The 15327-nt window shown below is 47.4% G+C and overlaps 1 protein-coding gene and 1 long non-coding RNA gene across 2 annotated transcripts in view; one reads left to right on the top strand and one right to left on the bottom strand.

Moving 5' to 3' along the window:
* LOC119952927 overlaps positions 1–15327 on the bottom strand; it is a 1042551-nt gene that overhangs the window by 447459 nt on the left and 579765 nt on the right.
* On the top strand, positions 964–7390 carry LOC119953609. The gene is made up of 2 exons (XR_005458057.1): positions 964–1485; positions 7113–7390. It is a non-coding gene; the product is annotated as an uncharacterized LOC119953609 (long non-coding RNA).

Here is a 15327-nt window from a genome sequence, read left to right on the forward strand (position 1 = left end):
CAGAACAAAATATAGATGAATTTCAGGGATAGGACTCTGAAGCTGTAGAATTTCTGAAAATTGGTCTTGGCTTCTGCGCTGAAGGGCAGCTTTGGTGGGAAGGAAATTTTCTGATGAGATTGAAGGGTGGACATCGACCTACTTTCACCAAAGCTAATCGCCTCGCCCGATGCTCTGGCAGGGTAATGCTCTATGGAAACAAGTGTTGTGTGCTCCATGGACAACTCTTCCTGGCCAGCCAGCGATATACAAGGCATCTCATTGGTGGGTTCAGTGGGACAAAGATCTGAAATCTGCTCTTCCACAACACAGCTCACTCCTCAAACATAAAGAACAGTGTCTTCTTGTGCTTCAGTAGTAGGTTCAAACAGCACATTGATCTCTCAGTGCTACTGATTTGGTGCTGCAATGCCGTCTCTCTCATACCCTTTTCAGAAAGGTAACCCAGGTCTAAAGCTCTTCTTGTGGATGGTCACCGTCTGCCACAGAGTCTCTTGTGTCCTCATTGTCTGGCCTGGCTTCAAAAAGAGAGATCCACAATCCCAAAATTTTCCAGGGATTGGTTGAATAGTGATTTCCAGATGGAGAGTCAACCACGACTCAATGAATAAATCTTACTGGTTGTGAGAGGATGAAAATCCACTGGTTCTACACATGACTTTTGGATTCCTCCATGAACGACGTCCAGTTGCTCAGCAGTAAGTCACCATCTGCTTATTCCAGAATGCCCAATTAGATACTGTCCCAAATGGTCGGATGTTATTAAAATAAATGTATTGTTTTCTTGCGCAAGTAAAATCAAACCACCAGTTGCTTGGTAAACCATGTTTTGGCAGCAACTAAGAGAAAGGAAGGAACAGGAAAGCACAGGGAACACGGTGTTCTTTGTAACTGATTCGATTTAGTAGTCAGAGGGCTGTGAGCGAGAAAGCAGTCGTCAGCCACAGATGAAGTGTCGAAGAAGGAACAGCAAGAGAGAGTGAGGGACAGCCATCCGTAGGAAACAGCTCAGCTAGACATGAAGTGCTGAAGGCAGAAGCCAATTCGTGCAAAAGATTGTTTCCTTCACTAAACCGAAGACCATTCCCAAGTCGTGGTCACTTGAGATGTACGGTGTGGTAGTCATGATATGGTTGTTGTTTGGGAAATGGAGCACACAATACTTTTTTCCATAGAGGGTCACACTGCCTGAGCATTGGGAGAGCCAACTAGCTTGGGTGAAAGTATGTCGACATCCACCCTTCAATCACATCAGAAAATCTCCTTGAGGGGCGCCACTCCACATCAAGCGTGGCTGACCAGGAGTCTCTACCGCTCTTACCAACAGCCATTGATATGGTTAGAAGGATTTTCAGATGGACACACTCAACCTGTTTGACCGCATTCTGAAGGCACCATCCTTGGCCATCAAGTCCTGGGGTGGGACTCAAACCTGGAGCGTTGGTCTCAGAGGCAGGGACTCTACCCACTGCACCACTAGAGGAGGTATAGTATAATGGATTAATAGTTATGGTCATGAGTTAGTGATGCATCTTATGGTGCAACAATGCCAGCAGCATGGTAGGTACACTGTGAAGCAGAAAGAATACTCCGGAATCAAGACACCTGCACCTATTTTGTAGCCTTTCCTGTATTTACTGTTAATAAAGTAGTTTTGAAGCAATCAGCATGAGTCAGACTAGAGCTACTCATGTGTAGATGGAAATCTCCCTGTGTAGATCAAGGAGATTCTCCAGCCTTGACACATAACAAGAGAGATTGAGCAGTTGAAGCCAATACTCGCTGGAGTTTAGAAGAATGAGAGGAGATGAAGTTGAGGTATATAAGATGCTAATGCAGGTTGACAGAGTAGACATGAAGTGGATGTTTCCACTTGTTGGGCATTCGCCGGAACCTTTACAGAATCAAGGAATTGTTTTGACTATCATTACCAATGCCTCCACTACCTCTGCTGCCACTTTTTTTAAGACTCGAGGATGTAGGCCATCAGGCCCTGACAATCTGTCTGCCTTTAATTCCAATAGCTTGATCACTACTTTTTCCCTAGTGATGGTTGCTATTTTACATCCCTCCTTTTCACCAACCTCTGCGTTCCCTGTTACTATTGGGATGGTTCTAGTGTCCTCCACCGTGAAAACCGAGGCAAAGTATTGATTCTGTGCCCTTGTCACTTCTGCGTTCCCCATTAACTACCCTGTCTCATCCTCAAGGGACCCACATTGACTTTAGCTGCTCTCTTCCTTTTTATATACTTTTATAATCTTTTTCTGTACATTTTATATTTTGCGTTAAATTTCTTTCAGAATTCACCTTTGCCCTTTTTATTACTTTTTCAATAACCCTCTGTTGGTCTTTAAAAGTTTCGAAATTGGGGCGGCATGGTAGAATAGTGGTTAGCACTGCTGCCTCAAAGCACCAGGGACGCGGGTTCAATACCAGCCTTGGGTGACTGCCTGTGTGGAGTTTGCACTTTCTCCCCATGTCTGTGTGGGTTTCCACTGGCTGCTTCGGTTTCCTCCCACTGTCCAACAATGTACAGGTTAGGTGGATTTGTCATGCTAAATTGTCCCTTAGTGTCCAAAAGGTTAACTAGCTTTACTGGGTTATTGGAAAAGGATATGTGCCTAGATAGACTGCTCTTTCAGAGGGTCGGTTCAGACTTGATGGGCCGAATGGCCTCGTTTTGCACTGTAGAGATACTGTGATTCTAATTCTCCAGCCTGCCACCGAACTTCGCAAATGGCATGTCCTAGTCTTTGTCTTTATGTTATCTTAAAAATCCGTACTTATCCACAGATACATTGTCCCCTCTTACAATCTTTCTTCCTTGCTACGATATATTTTAGAAGTGAGGAATTGAATATCTCTTTAAATATCTGCCACGGTTAATCAGCGGTCCTAGCTTTTAGCCCTTTTTGCAAGTCCACTAGGGCCAAATCTCACCTCATGTGCTTGTAATTACCTTGGTTCAACACCAGAACACTAGTGTAAATATGAGTTATTGCTTTTGAGCTGGAAGCTCGGCTTTGGGATGACACAGATGTCAAAACTACTGTCAGTTTTTGTATAAAACTGGGCAAATGCTTCAGTACAGACAGTGGTTCCACAGCGTAGCAATGCCTTCCTGCAGTTCTCCTCCAGGTTGTCTGGAGACTGTTGTATTTCCGAGGGATGGCAGCAAGATACCCTCGTGCATGTCTGAGGCTGACTGGACAGAGATCGTAGTTGAGGCCAGCAGCTATAGAGTCCACAAGCGAAACTCGGCTCAAAAGCCTGTAAGGTTGAATGGCACATCATTACGTCAACAAACTGGCTCTGATGAATGTAGCAAGCCATGTATATGTGTGAGTGAAGTGGTTTGCCTGGTGGGAGATTAGATTCAGGCTCAGCACCAGATGGACTGAGTGTATGGGAGCCGGTTCATGCTGAAAATGGCGTTGCCATTGCCGTTTGTCCAGTCCCGCCGACGGCAAACCCCCACCCCAGATCCTGCAAATAGAAAAGATACAAAGAACAGGAAAGGAGATGTCGAAGTTGGGATTGATTGTTCTGTATCTCGTCACCAGCTATTACCAAACTTAGTAAATCAGCAGCAAGAAATTTTACAACATTTGAAACAGCGGGAGGTATGATGAAAGATGACGAAGAAGACCATTTGGATGTGTCCTCGGTATGAACTGACAAGTTCTGTGACTGATCAAAAGATGTGGAGCAGGCAGTTCAATGTGGGGAGGTGTGAGGTGATTCATTTTGGTAGGAAGAACATGGACAGACAATATAAAATAAGGGGTACAATTGTTGAGGGGGTGCAGGAGCAGAGGAACCTGGGTGTTTCTGATCTTGGAGAACCTCACTGTTAGTTATTCAACTGTAGCATATTTTACTCCCCAACTTACCAGTGACACTGAGAGTTGGGTTTCACCTCATGAACCTCTTTGTTCAAGCTATAGTAGGGGAGCTACACTACCGCTAAATGGCTTGCCAGCTACCCAAACACACAAAATGCATAGCAATTATACTTTAGTGTGTTATCTCAAACAATTAACACACATCAATCAAAATAATACATTTGTTCAGAAATGATTAATGTTCATTCACAACTAATAATTAGGATTACATAATGCAATACATGAGTATAATTACCAATCGCAATCATGATACGTACTTAGCACTAGAAGCATATACAAACCGATACAAGCATTTCGGTAGCTCCACTTATCTACAAGCCTTATAGACAGGTATTTGATTAAATCTATGCATTAACCTATTTCCCATACTCCCATCTTATTGTCCTGTGTTCTGTAAGTACCAAATGAGCAGTGGCTGCATGATCAATTATATCTCTGTGTGCAAGCATCCTTGCTGAATCTGAAAATCCTTGGACACTTCTGTTGCTTTCGCACAAGTTTCTACTGTCTGGAAATTCACTGACCATAGTAAGCAGCAATCTGCTGTGAACACTGAGAATTTATTCAAAGCTGTCTAGTTTTATATATGAACCAGTAATAATCCACAGGAGGCAGGAGTCCCATCACCACACCAATATTTATTCCCAATAAGTAGATACAAGAGCAGCTCCAAACAGTGCTGCTGGCATTCCAGTCAACTTTAGACTGGGGCATAAAGCCTACACAGGTGCTTATATGGGCCCCCTCAATGAGCTATCATAGAGGAGCTCATACTCCAATTGGCCAACCAATAATGCTAATTGGAGGTCATTACAGAATCTATATATATATATATATATATATCTTGATTTATGAATGTTTTTAGTCCCCCCTAACCCTTCAGTTCCCCCTTTACAGGCCATTTTTATGTTGAGGTTACCTCTTAAATTCTTCAGATGGCCAGTCCTTCTGAACAGCAGGTACTACAAACAATAATTCAATTCCATACACCATTCACAACTTGGTCAGTGAAAGCTGCTGCTTGTTAATTAATCCCAACCCTCATCCCACAGTGTGGTGAATGATGTCATGGCCGAAATGAGGCAAGACAAATTCTTAATTGCCTTAAGGTGAGAATGATCAATCTGTGATTGGTTTAATTGGTTTCTCGAGGCTGATGGTCAACTCTTGATATAATTTCAATTATTTGTGGGACCATCCCACTTGTTAATGTTTGTTTCTGTTACCTCATACGAAGGTAAAATAATCCCCCTTACTCATTTGTTCAGAATGAGGAAATATGCTGTCTATGTTTGGACAGGTTATTTGAAGATCACTATTCCTTCCTTCTGTGCTTACTTGGAATGAGTTTCTTTACTTTTAAAATGACACAAAATCTGTATAAAATATATATAGGCAGGGGCTGGTTTAGCTCAGTGGGCTAGACAGTTGGCTTGTGATGCAGAACAAACCCAGAAGTGCGGGTTCAATTCCCGTACCAGCTGACAATTCTGAGTTCTCCCTCTGTGTACCCGAACAGGCACCAGAATGTGGCAGCCAGGGGCTTTTCAAGAAACTTCACTGCAGTATTAATGTAAGCCTACTTGTGACAATAAAACAATTATTATTATTACGAATTAACAACAACAATCAATAATGATTAATAATAATTATGGATGCACTATAGTACAGATGCACCATAGAAAGCATCCTATCTGGCTGCATCACAGCCTGGTATGGCAACTGCTCGGCCCAGGACCGTAAGGAATTTCAGAGAGTCGTGAATACCGCCCAGTCCATCACACAAACCTGCCTCCCATCCATGGACTCCATCTACATCTCCCCCTATCTGGGGAAAGCGGGCAGCATAATCAAGGATCCCTCCCACCCGGCTTACTCACTTTTCCAACTTCTTCCATCGAGCAGGAGATACAGAAGTCTGAGAACATGCACGAACAGACTCAAAAACAGCTTCTTCCCCACTGTCACCAGACTCCTAAATGACCCTCTTATTGACTGACCGCATTAACACTACACCCTGTATACTTCATCCGATGCCAATGCTTATGTAGTTACATTGTATACCTTGTGTTGTCCTATTATGTATTTTCTTGAATTTTGTTTAATTCCCTTTTCTTCCAAGTACTGAATGATCTGTTGAGCTGCTTGCAGAAAAATACTTTTCACTGTACCTCGGTACACGTGACAATAAACAAATCCAATCCAATCCAATCGCTTATTGTTGCAAGTAAGCTTCAATGGAGTTACCGTGAAAAGCCCCGAGTCGCCACATTCGGGCGCCTGTTCGGGGAGGCTGGTACAGGAATTGAACCCGCGCTGCTGGCCTTGTTCTGCATTACAAGCCAGCTGTTTAGCCTACTGTGCTAAACCAGCCCCCTATATCAACATTCAAAAGTGATTTGTCGGCTAAATATAATACAGTACATTCAGTAATTTGAAGAACTGAAGAATTACAAGAATTAATTACAGAACTTAATTCTAAACTTACAAAATCGATGAGTTCCTTAAATATCGGAAGTCAAACTACACTAATTCAATCCACAATGCTGACTGTTTTAATACTTTTTTACCTTAGCACAATGGACTTAATTGTGAGGGAGGTAGATAGTTTGCACCAGTGGTGATTATTCAAACTTGATGTCTCAGATCACTGTCAAGCGATATGTTTTTGTTTTTCTTTGTTAATTTTGTGTAGGATGCTAAGACCGAACAATGGGATGAGCTTGTGTCCCAGAATTCAATATAGAATCGTATTGAGTTGACATAGAAACTGTTCCCACTGGTTATGGAGGCCAGGGCTCAGTGGGACAGAGTCTGAAATTTAGAGCCAGAACTTTCAGGAGTGAAATTTGGAAAACTTTCAACATCAATGGGTAGTGGAAGTTTGTAACACCTTTCCACAAACAATTGATGATAGATCAATTGTTAATTTTAAATCTATTTTTAGAAATTTGTCATCAAATAGTTTGAGGGATAAGAGACAAAGGAAGGAATGCAAAGTTAGGCTTCAGATCAGCCATGATCTCACTGAATGACAGAACAGGTTGGAGGGGCTGAATGGTCCACTCCTGTTCCTATGTTCCCATGTTGCTGTAGTGCTTTGTCGTTGTAACTGTTTAAAGTGAGACAATTGTCATTTAAAGAGCAGATTTGTTCCAGACAAATATTGGTGAGAAGATTTAATGACTTGTTTATTGATTATAGATTCACAATGGAACACCAACATGACAGAGTCTTCGGGATTTCACATTCTGCAATAGAACGGTTACTGTAAGAAATGGGGAAATGAAATGTTACAATTCAGGCAATTTCCCAATATTCTTAACGTTCGTTAATTTAGTTCGTTATAACCTCTAACCACAATTTCCAAATATTCTCCATTTCTAATACCAGTTCTCTATTAGAAATTTTCTGATCTTTCTATAATGTTTAAATTGCTGCTATTAAATCCAAGCCATAAACTTGGTTTCTCTCTCTCCAAATGTGCTGCCTGACCTGCTTCGTATTTCCGTCACTTTCAGTGTTAATTTCAGATTTCTAGCATTGGCAGTATTTTGCATGTTCAGTTTAAGAGTCCCCTTTATGTGACATCAATGAAGCTAAAGTCTGTGTACCCAGCTCCGACTCGGGCAGCATTTGAATGGTGTGGACAGCGCCAGCCAAAGATAAGAACTTGATCGTGCGATTCCTGCGTCAGTGTGACTGGGACCACCAGACAAACAGCTTGTGTGAATCACAAACTCTGCCCCTGGTTTCAGGCACAATGGAATTACCTGGCTGCAGAGTTTAATGGGTTGATAATACTCCAGCTTATATCAAGATTCAAAAATGAAATTGAGAGAAAATTAAGTAAAGAAATGGGATAAAAGTGGAACTGCTAAGTATAGCAGTCTGAAAGGGTGTTTTTGATTTGCAAATTAGTTTTGCAGCAGGAAAACAGGGAACCAATGGTGCATAGATGAGGTGACTTCAAAATGGAGGGATAAGGGAAAGGTTTGCACCTATTTGCTAAAAAGCCTTTCCACAGGATGGGTAACACCGAAGGGAATAAAACAATATATCCAGAGTAAGATATCTGGAGAAAAGGGCAGAGAAGCAGCTACCATCATAGCCACACCAAAATGTAGAAAGCAGGCTCTCCCCAAAACAGGTTGTTGCTGAAAGGCTGCTGTTTAAAATCAAAACTCTAACAGTGAAGACATTTCACATTGAAACTGAAGATGTCTTTCACAAACCTGGAAAATAACCTGTGGTAACTATATGCCGGATTTACCTCATGGAGTTATATAATATTGGATGTTGTATGGGAACACGGGCATTTCAGAGAGTTCGGTTAACATAGGGAATAGGGAAAAAGGGAGAACTTCATGAGATATGGTGTGTGTATAGCATTGTGGATAGCACAATTGCTTCACAGCTCCAGAGTCCCAGGTTCGATTTACGGCATGGGTCACTGTCTGTGCGGAGTCTGCACATCCTCCCCTTGTGTGCGTGGGTTTCCTCCGGTTCCTCCGGTTTCCTCCCACAGTCCAAAGATGTGCAGATTAGGTGGATTGGCCATGATCAATTGCTCTTAGTGTCCAGAATTGCCCTCAGTGTTGGGTGGTGTTCCTGGGTTATGGGGATAGGGTGGACGTGTTGACCGCTGAGGTTGCACTGACCTACATTTCCTGCACTGACAAGCTCAGCTCTAACAGTCTTCAGCTCAGTTTATCAGAACAGGAAGGGTTTAGGACGGGGCAGCATGGTAGCACATTGGTTAGCATTGCTGCCTACGGCGCTGAGGATCTGGGTTCGAATCCCGGTCCTGGGTCACTGTCCGTGTGGAGTTTGAACATTCTCCCAGTTTCTGCGTGGGTATCACCCCCACAACCCAAAGATGTGCAGGCTCGGTGGATTGGCCATGCTAAATTGCCCCTTAATTGGAAAAAATAATTGGGTATTCTAAATTTATTTTAAAAAAGGAAGGGTTTGGGATGCTATTTGAAATGCCGCCTGGATCTCTTAACTGTTCACGTCGCCCTCTGGACCCCCTCCCAAAGCCGCAACATACTTGTTAGGAGGTCTTCGAGACCCTTAGTGTCAGGGTGGCACTGCCACGGTGCCCAAGTGGCAGTGCCAAGGTGCCAGGCTGACATTGCCAAGGTGTTCAAGTGGCAGTGGGTGTGCTACGGTACCACCCTACCCAGAGCCGATGCACCAAGGGGCCTCCGATGGCATGTGAGGCTCCCCCTCCCCCCTTAGGAAGGACCAAAAGAGAGAGCTAAGAAGATCCAGGAGGGGACATGAGAAGTCTTTGGCAGGTAGGATCAAGGATAACCATAAAGCTTTCCATAGATATGTCAGGAATATAAGAATGACTAGGGTAAGAGTAGGGCCAGTCAAGGAAAGTTGTGCGTGGATTCCGAGGAGATAGGAGAGGTGCTAAATGAATATTTTTCATCAGTATTCACACAGGAAAAAGAAAATGTTGTCGAGGAGAATACTGAGATACAGGCTACTAGACTAGAAGGGCTTTAGGTTCATAAGGAGGAGGTGTTAGCAATTCTGGAAAGTGTGAAAATAGATAGGTCGCCTAGGTCGGATGGGATTCATCCTAGGATTCTCTGGGAAGCTAGGGAGGAGATTGCTGAGCCTTTGGCTTTGATCTTTATGTCATCATTGTCTACAGGAATAGTGCCAGAAGACTGGAAGATAGCAAATGTTGTCCCCTTGTTCAAGAAGGGGGTTAGAGACAACCCCGGTAACTATAGATCAGTGAGCCTTACTTCTGTTGTGGGCAAAGTCTTGGAAAGGTTTATAAGAGATAGGATGTATAATCATCTGGAAAGGAATAATTTGATTAGAGATAGTCAACACGGTTTTGTGAAGGGTAGGTCGTGTCTCACAAACCTTATTGAGTTCTTTGAAAAGGTGACCAAACAGGTGGACGAGGGTAAAGCAGGTGATGTGGTGTATATGGATTTCAGGAAAACATTTGATAAGGTTCCCCATGGTAGGCTATTGCAGAAAATACGGAGGCATGGGATTCAGTGTGATTTAGCAGTTTGGATCAGAAATTGGCTAGCTGGAAGAAGACAAAGGGTGGTGGTTGTTGGGAAATGTACAGCCTGGAGTCCAGTTACTAGTGGGGTACCACAAGGATCTGTTTTGGATTCACTGCTGTTCATCATTTTTATAAATGACCTAGAGGAGGGCATAGAAGGATGGGTGAGTAACTTTGCAGATGACACTAAAGTCGGTGGAGTTGTGTACTGTGCGGAAGGATGTTACAAGTTACAGAGGGACAGAGATAAGCTGCAGAGCTGGGCTGAGAGGTGGCAAATGGAGTTTAATGCAGAAAAGTGTGAGGTGATTCATTTTGGAAGGAATAACAGGAAGACAGAGTACTGGGCTAGTGGTAAGATTCTTGGTAGTGTGGATGAGCAGAGAGATCTCTGTGTCCATGTACATAGATCCCTGAAAGTTGCCAACCAGGTTGAGAGGGTTGTTAAGAAGGCGAATGGTGTGTTAGCTTTTATTGGTAGAGGGATTGAGTTTCGGAGCCATGAGGTCATATTGCAAATGTACAAAACTCTGGGAGGCCGCATTTGGAGTATTGTGTTTAATTCTGGTCGCCGCATTATAGGAAGGATGTGGAAGCGTTGGAAAGGGTGCAGAGGAGATTTACCAGGATGTTGCCTGGTATGGAGGGAAGATCTTATGAGGAAAGGCTGAGGGACTTGAGGCTGTTTTCGTTAGAGAGAAGAAGGTTAAGAGGTGACATAATTGAGGCATGGAAGATGATCAGAGGATTACATAGGGTGGACAGTGAGAGCCTTTTTCCTCGGATGGAGATGTCTAGCACGAGGGGACATAGCTTTAAATTGAGGGGAGATAGATATAGGACAGATGTCAGAGGTAGGTTCTTTACTCAGAGAGGAGTAAGGGCGTGTTGCCACCTGTGGTGGCCACGTCCCGATTACAAAATGGACATTCGCAAAGAGTACAGGGAAAAATGGACAGCACGAGGAAAACAAGCAGGTACAGGATTTCCTGTGGATTGGAACTTGCAGACCTCAGACGGAACTGAAACTACAAGCCATTAGCATAGTAATGAGCTATCTCCGGGGTCAAAAGAGAAACATTTAAACAATCGGTACCAGGCCAGACTCCCCGGCACCAGCGGAGACTAAAACAAAGGCAGGCCAACGGTTACCTAGGGCCCGCCCAGCGATCGAGGTATGACCCCGTTATTGGAGAGAATCGATACAAACGATTGGGACATGGTCCAATTAATTGGGACCAAGTCCAGGGTCCGCCCAGATGGGCGCGAAACCCTTTGGGGTATAAAACAGAGTCCCCAAGGTCAGAGCGCTGTCTTTTTTTAAATAATTTTATTGAAAGAGTTTTTCCATACAGACATTTACCCCTACTAATTTTTAAATTATTTACAACACCATCCCTCTAGGCAAATGTCCCTCCCTCGCCCGCCCTCTCGCGCGCACCAGTCCCCCCCCCCCCCCCCCCCCCCCCAGGCAACCTTAACAAACAAGGCAGCCTACAGTTTCAGACATGAGCAGCGAGCAGACTTGCCCGCGTTACAGTCGTGCATGTCCCCCCACGACCCTTGCTGCCCCCCCCTCCCCTCCCCCCCCCTCCCTCCCCCCCCTCCCTCCCCCCCCTCCCCCCCCTCCCTCCCCCCCCTCCCTCCCCCCCCTCCCTCCCCCCTCCCTCCCCCCCCCCCCCCCCACCCCCCCCCCCCCCCCCCCCCCGGGTTGCTGCTGCCACGTCCCCGAACGTCTATCTCTGATCTAAAAAGTCAAGGAAAGGTTGCCACCGCCTGGCGAATCCCTGTACCGACCCTCTCAGGGCAAATTTGATCCTTTCTAGCTGAATATAGCTAGCCATATCATTAATCCAAGTTTCAACGCTTGGAGGCCTCGCGTCCTTCCATTGAATTAATATCCTTCGTCGAGCCACTAGGGACGCAAAGGCCAGTATTCCGGCCTCCCTAGCCTCCTGTACCCCCGGTTCTACCCCGACCCCAAAGATCGCAAGCCCCCATCCTGGTTTGACCCTGGACCCCACCACCTTCGACACCGTCCTTGCCACCCCCTTCCAGAACCCTTCCAGCACCGGACATGCCCAGAACATATGCACATGGTTCGCTGGGCTTCCCAGACATCTGACACACCTGTCCTCACCCCCAAAGAACCGGCTCATCCTTGTCCCCGTCATGTGAGCTCTATGCAGCACCTTAAATTGAATGAGGCTCAGTCTCGCACACGAGGAGGAAGAGTTGACCTTCTCCAGTGCATCCGCCCACGTCCCGTCTTCTATCTGCTCTCCCAGCTCCCCTTCCCACTTGGCTTTCAGCTCCTCCCCTGATGCTGCTTCCGCCTCCTGCATTATCTTGTAGATGTCTGATATCTTCCCCCCTCCGACCCAGACCCCCGAGAGCACCCTATCACTCGCCCCCTTACTGGGGAGCAGGGGAAACCCCTCCACCTGCCGCCTAGCAAATGCCTTCACTTGTAAATATCTGAACATGTTTCCCGGGGGGAGCTCAAACTTCTCCTCCAGCCCTCCCAGGCTCGCAAACCTCCCCTCTATAAACAGGTCCTTCAGCTGCCGTATGCCCACCCTGTACCAGCTCTGAAATCCCCCGTCGATGTTCCCCGGGATGAATCTATGGTTCCCTCTTATTGGCGCCGCCAACAGACCTCCCATTTCCCCCCTATGTCGCCTCCACTGCCCCCATATCTTGAGGGTGGCCGCCACCACCGGGCTCGTGGTGTACCTCGTGGGGGGGAGCGGCCATGGTGCCGTTACTAGGGCCCCCAGGCTTGTGTTGCCACAGGACGCCCTCTCCATTCGTTTCCAAGCTGCCCCCTCCCCTTCCATCACCCACTTGCGCACCATTGACACATTTGCCGCCCAGTAGTACCCCGAGAGATTGGGCAGTGCCAGCCCTCCACTGTCCCTGCTCCGCTCCAAAAAGACCCTCCTCACCCTTGGGGTGCCATGCGCCCACACGTAGCTCATGATGCTACTCGTCACCTTTTTGAAGAAGGCCCTAGGGAGGAAGATGGGCAAGCACTGAAATAAAAACAAGAACCTTGGGAGGACCGTCATTTTGATTGACTGCACCCTCCCCGCCAGCGACAACGGTACCATGTCCCACCTCTTAAATTCCTCCTCCATCTGTTCCACCAGCCTGGAAAAGTTCAACTTGTGGAGGGTCCCCCAGTTCCTTGCCACCTGCACCCCTAAGTACCTAAAGCTCTTTCCTGCTCGCTTGAAGGGGAGTCTCCCAATACCCTCTCCCTGGTCCCCCGGGTGTATCACAAAAACCTCGCTTTTGCCCAAATTTAGTTTGTACCCCGAAAAGTCCCCAAACTCTGCTAATAGTTCCATTATCTCCGGCATTCCCCCTTCTGGGTCTGCCACGTACAGCAGTAGATCATCCGCATACAGCGATACTCGATGTTCCTCCCCTCCCCTAGTCAGTCCTCTCCACCCCCCTGAACCCCTCAGTGCCATCGCCAACGGTTCAATCGCCAGTGCGAAAAGTAGGGGGGATAGGGGACATCCCTGCCTGGTCCCTCGGTGGAGCCCGAAATACTCCGACCTCCTCCCGTTTGTCACTACACTCGCCGTCGGGGCCGAGTAGAGCAACTTCACCCACTTAATAAACCCTTCCCCAAACCCAAACCGTTCCAACGTCTCCCACAGGTACTCCCACTCCACCCTATCGAATGCCTTCTCCGCGTCCAGCGCTACCACTATCTCAGCCTCCCCCTCCACTGCCGGCATCATAATGACATTCAGCAATCTCCGCACGTTCGTGTTGAGCTGCCGCCCCTTCACGAACCCCGTCTGGTCCTCATGGATTACCCCTGGCACACAATCCTCTATTCTAGCTGCCAGGATCTTTGCCAGCAACTTGGCATCCACGTTCAGAAGCGAGATAGGCCTGTAGGACCCGCACTGCACGGGGTCTTTATCCCGCTTCAATATCAGGGAGATCAGAGCCTGCGACATTGTCGGGGGCAGAACCCCCCCCTCTCGCGCCTCATTAAAGGCTCGTACCAGTACCGGTCCCACCAAGTCCACATTTTTCTTATAGAATTCCACCGGGAACCCATCTGGCCCCGGCGCCTTCCCCGCTTGCATCTGACCTATTCCCTTGACTAGCTCCTCTAGCCCTATTGGCGCCCCCAGCCCTTCTACCAGCCCCTCCTGGACCCTTGGGAACCTCAATTTGTTTAGGAAGTCCTCCATTCCCCCTCTCCTCGTCGGCGGCTCAGACCGATACAACTCCTTGTAAAAATCCCTGAAGACCCCGTTCACTTCTTGCCCCTTCTGCACTACCTTCCCGCCCCTCTCCTTCACTCCCCCAATCTCCCTAGCCGCATCTCGTTTGCGAAGCTGGTGTGCCAGCATCCTGCTCGCCTTTTCCCCATACTCATAGACCGCGCCCTGTGCCCTTCTCCACTGCGTCTCTGCCTTCCTGGTGGTCAGCAGGTCGAACTTGACCTGCAGGCTGCGCCGTTCTCCCAGCAGCCCCTCCTCTGGTGCCTCCGCATATCTCCTATCCACTTCCAATAGCTCCCCCACCAGCCTCTCCCTCTCCTGCCTCTCCTTTCTTTCTCTGTGCGCCCTTATGGAGATCAGCTCTCCCCTGATCACTGCCTTCAGGGCCTCCCAGACCATCCCCACCTGCACCTCACCCGTGTCATTCAAGTCCAGATAGCTCTCAATGCTCTTCCGGACCCTTTTACACACCTCGTCGTCCGCTAACAGCCCCACATCCAGCCGCCACAGCGGGCGCTGGTCCCGCGCCTCCCCCATTTCCACATCCACCCAATGCGGTGCATGATCAGAGATCGCAATGGCCGAGTACTCAGCTTCCCGTACCCTCGGGATCAGCCCCCTGCTCAACACGAAGAAATCGATTCTGGAGTACACTCTATGGACGTGGGAGAAAAAGGAATACTCCCTCGCCCTCGGCCTACCAAACCTCCATGGGTCTACTCCTCCCATCTGCTCCATGTACCCCCTCAGCACTTCTGCCGCTGCCGGCCTCCTATTGGTCCTTGAGCTCGATCTGTCTAGCCCGGGGTCCAGCACTGTGTTAAAGTCCCCCCCCATGATCAAGCCCCCTGCCTCCAGTCCCGGAATGAGGCCCAATAGGCGCCTCATAAAACCCGCGTCATCCCAGTTCGGGGCATATACGTTGACCATCACCACTTTCTCCCCCTGCAGCTTACCCTTCACCATCACATACCTACCCTCCTTATCCGCCACCACCTCCTCCGCCACGAACGACACCCTCTTTCCCACCAGAATCGCCACCCCCCGGTTCTTTGCGTCCAATCCAGAGTGGAACACCTGTCCCACCCACCCCCTTCTCAGGCGAACCTGGTCCACTACC

This window comes from Scyliorhinus canicula, chromosome 18, assembly GCF_902713615.1.
Source record: "Scyliorhinus canicula chromosome 18, sScyCan1.1, whole genome shotgun sequence".
NCBI lineage: Eukaryota > Metazoa > Chordata > Chondrichthyes > Carcharhiniformes > Scyliorhinidae > Scyliorhinus > Scyliorhinus canicula.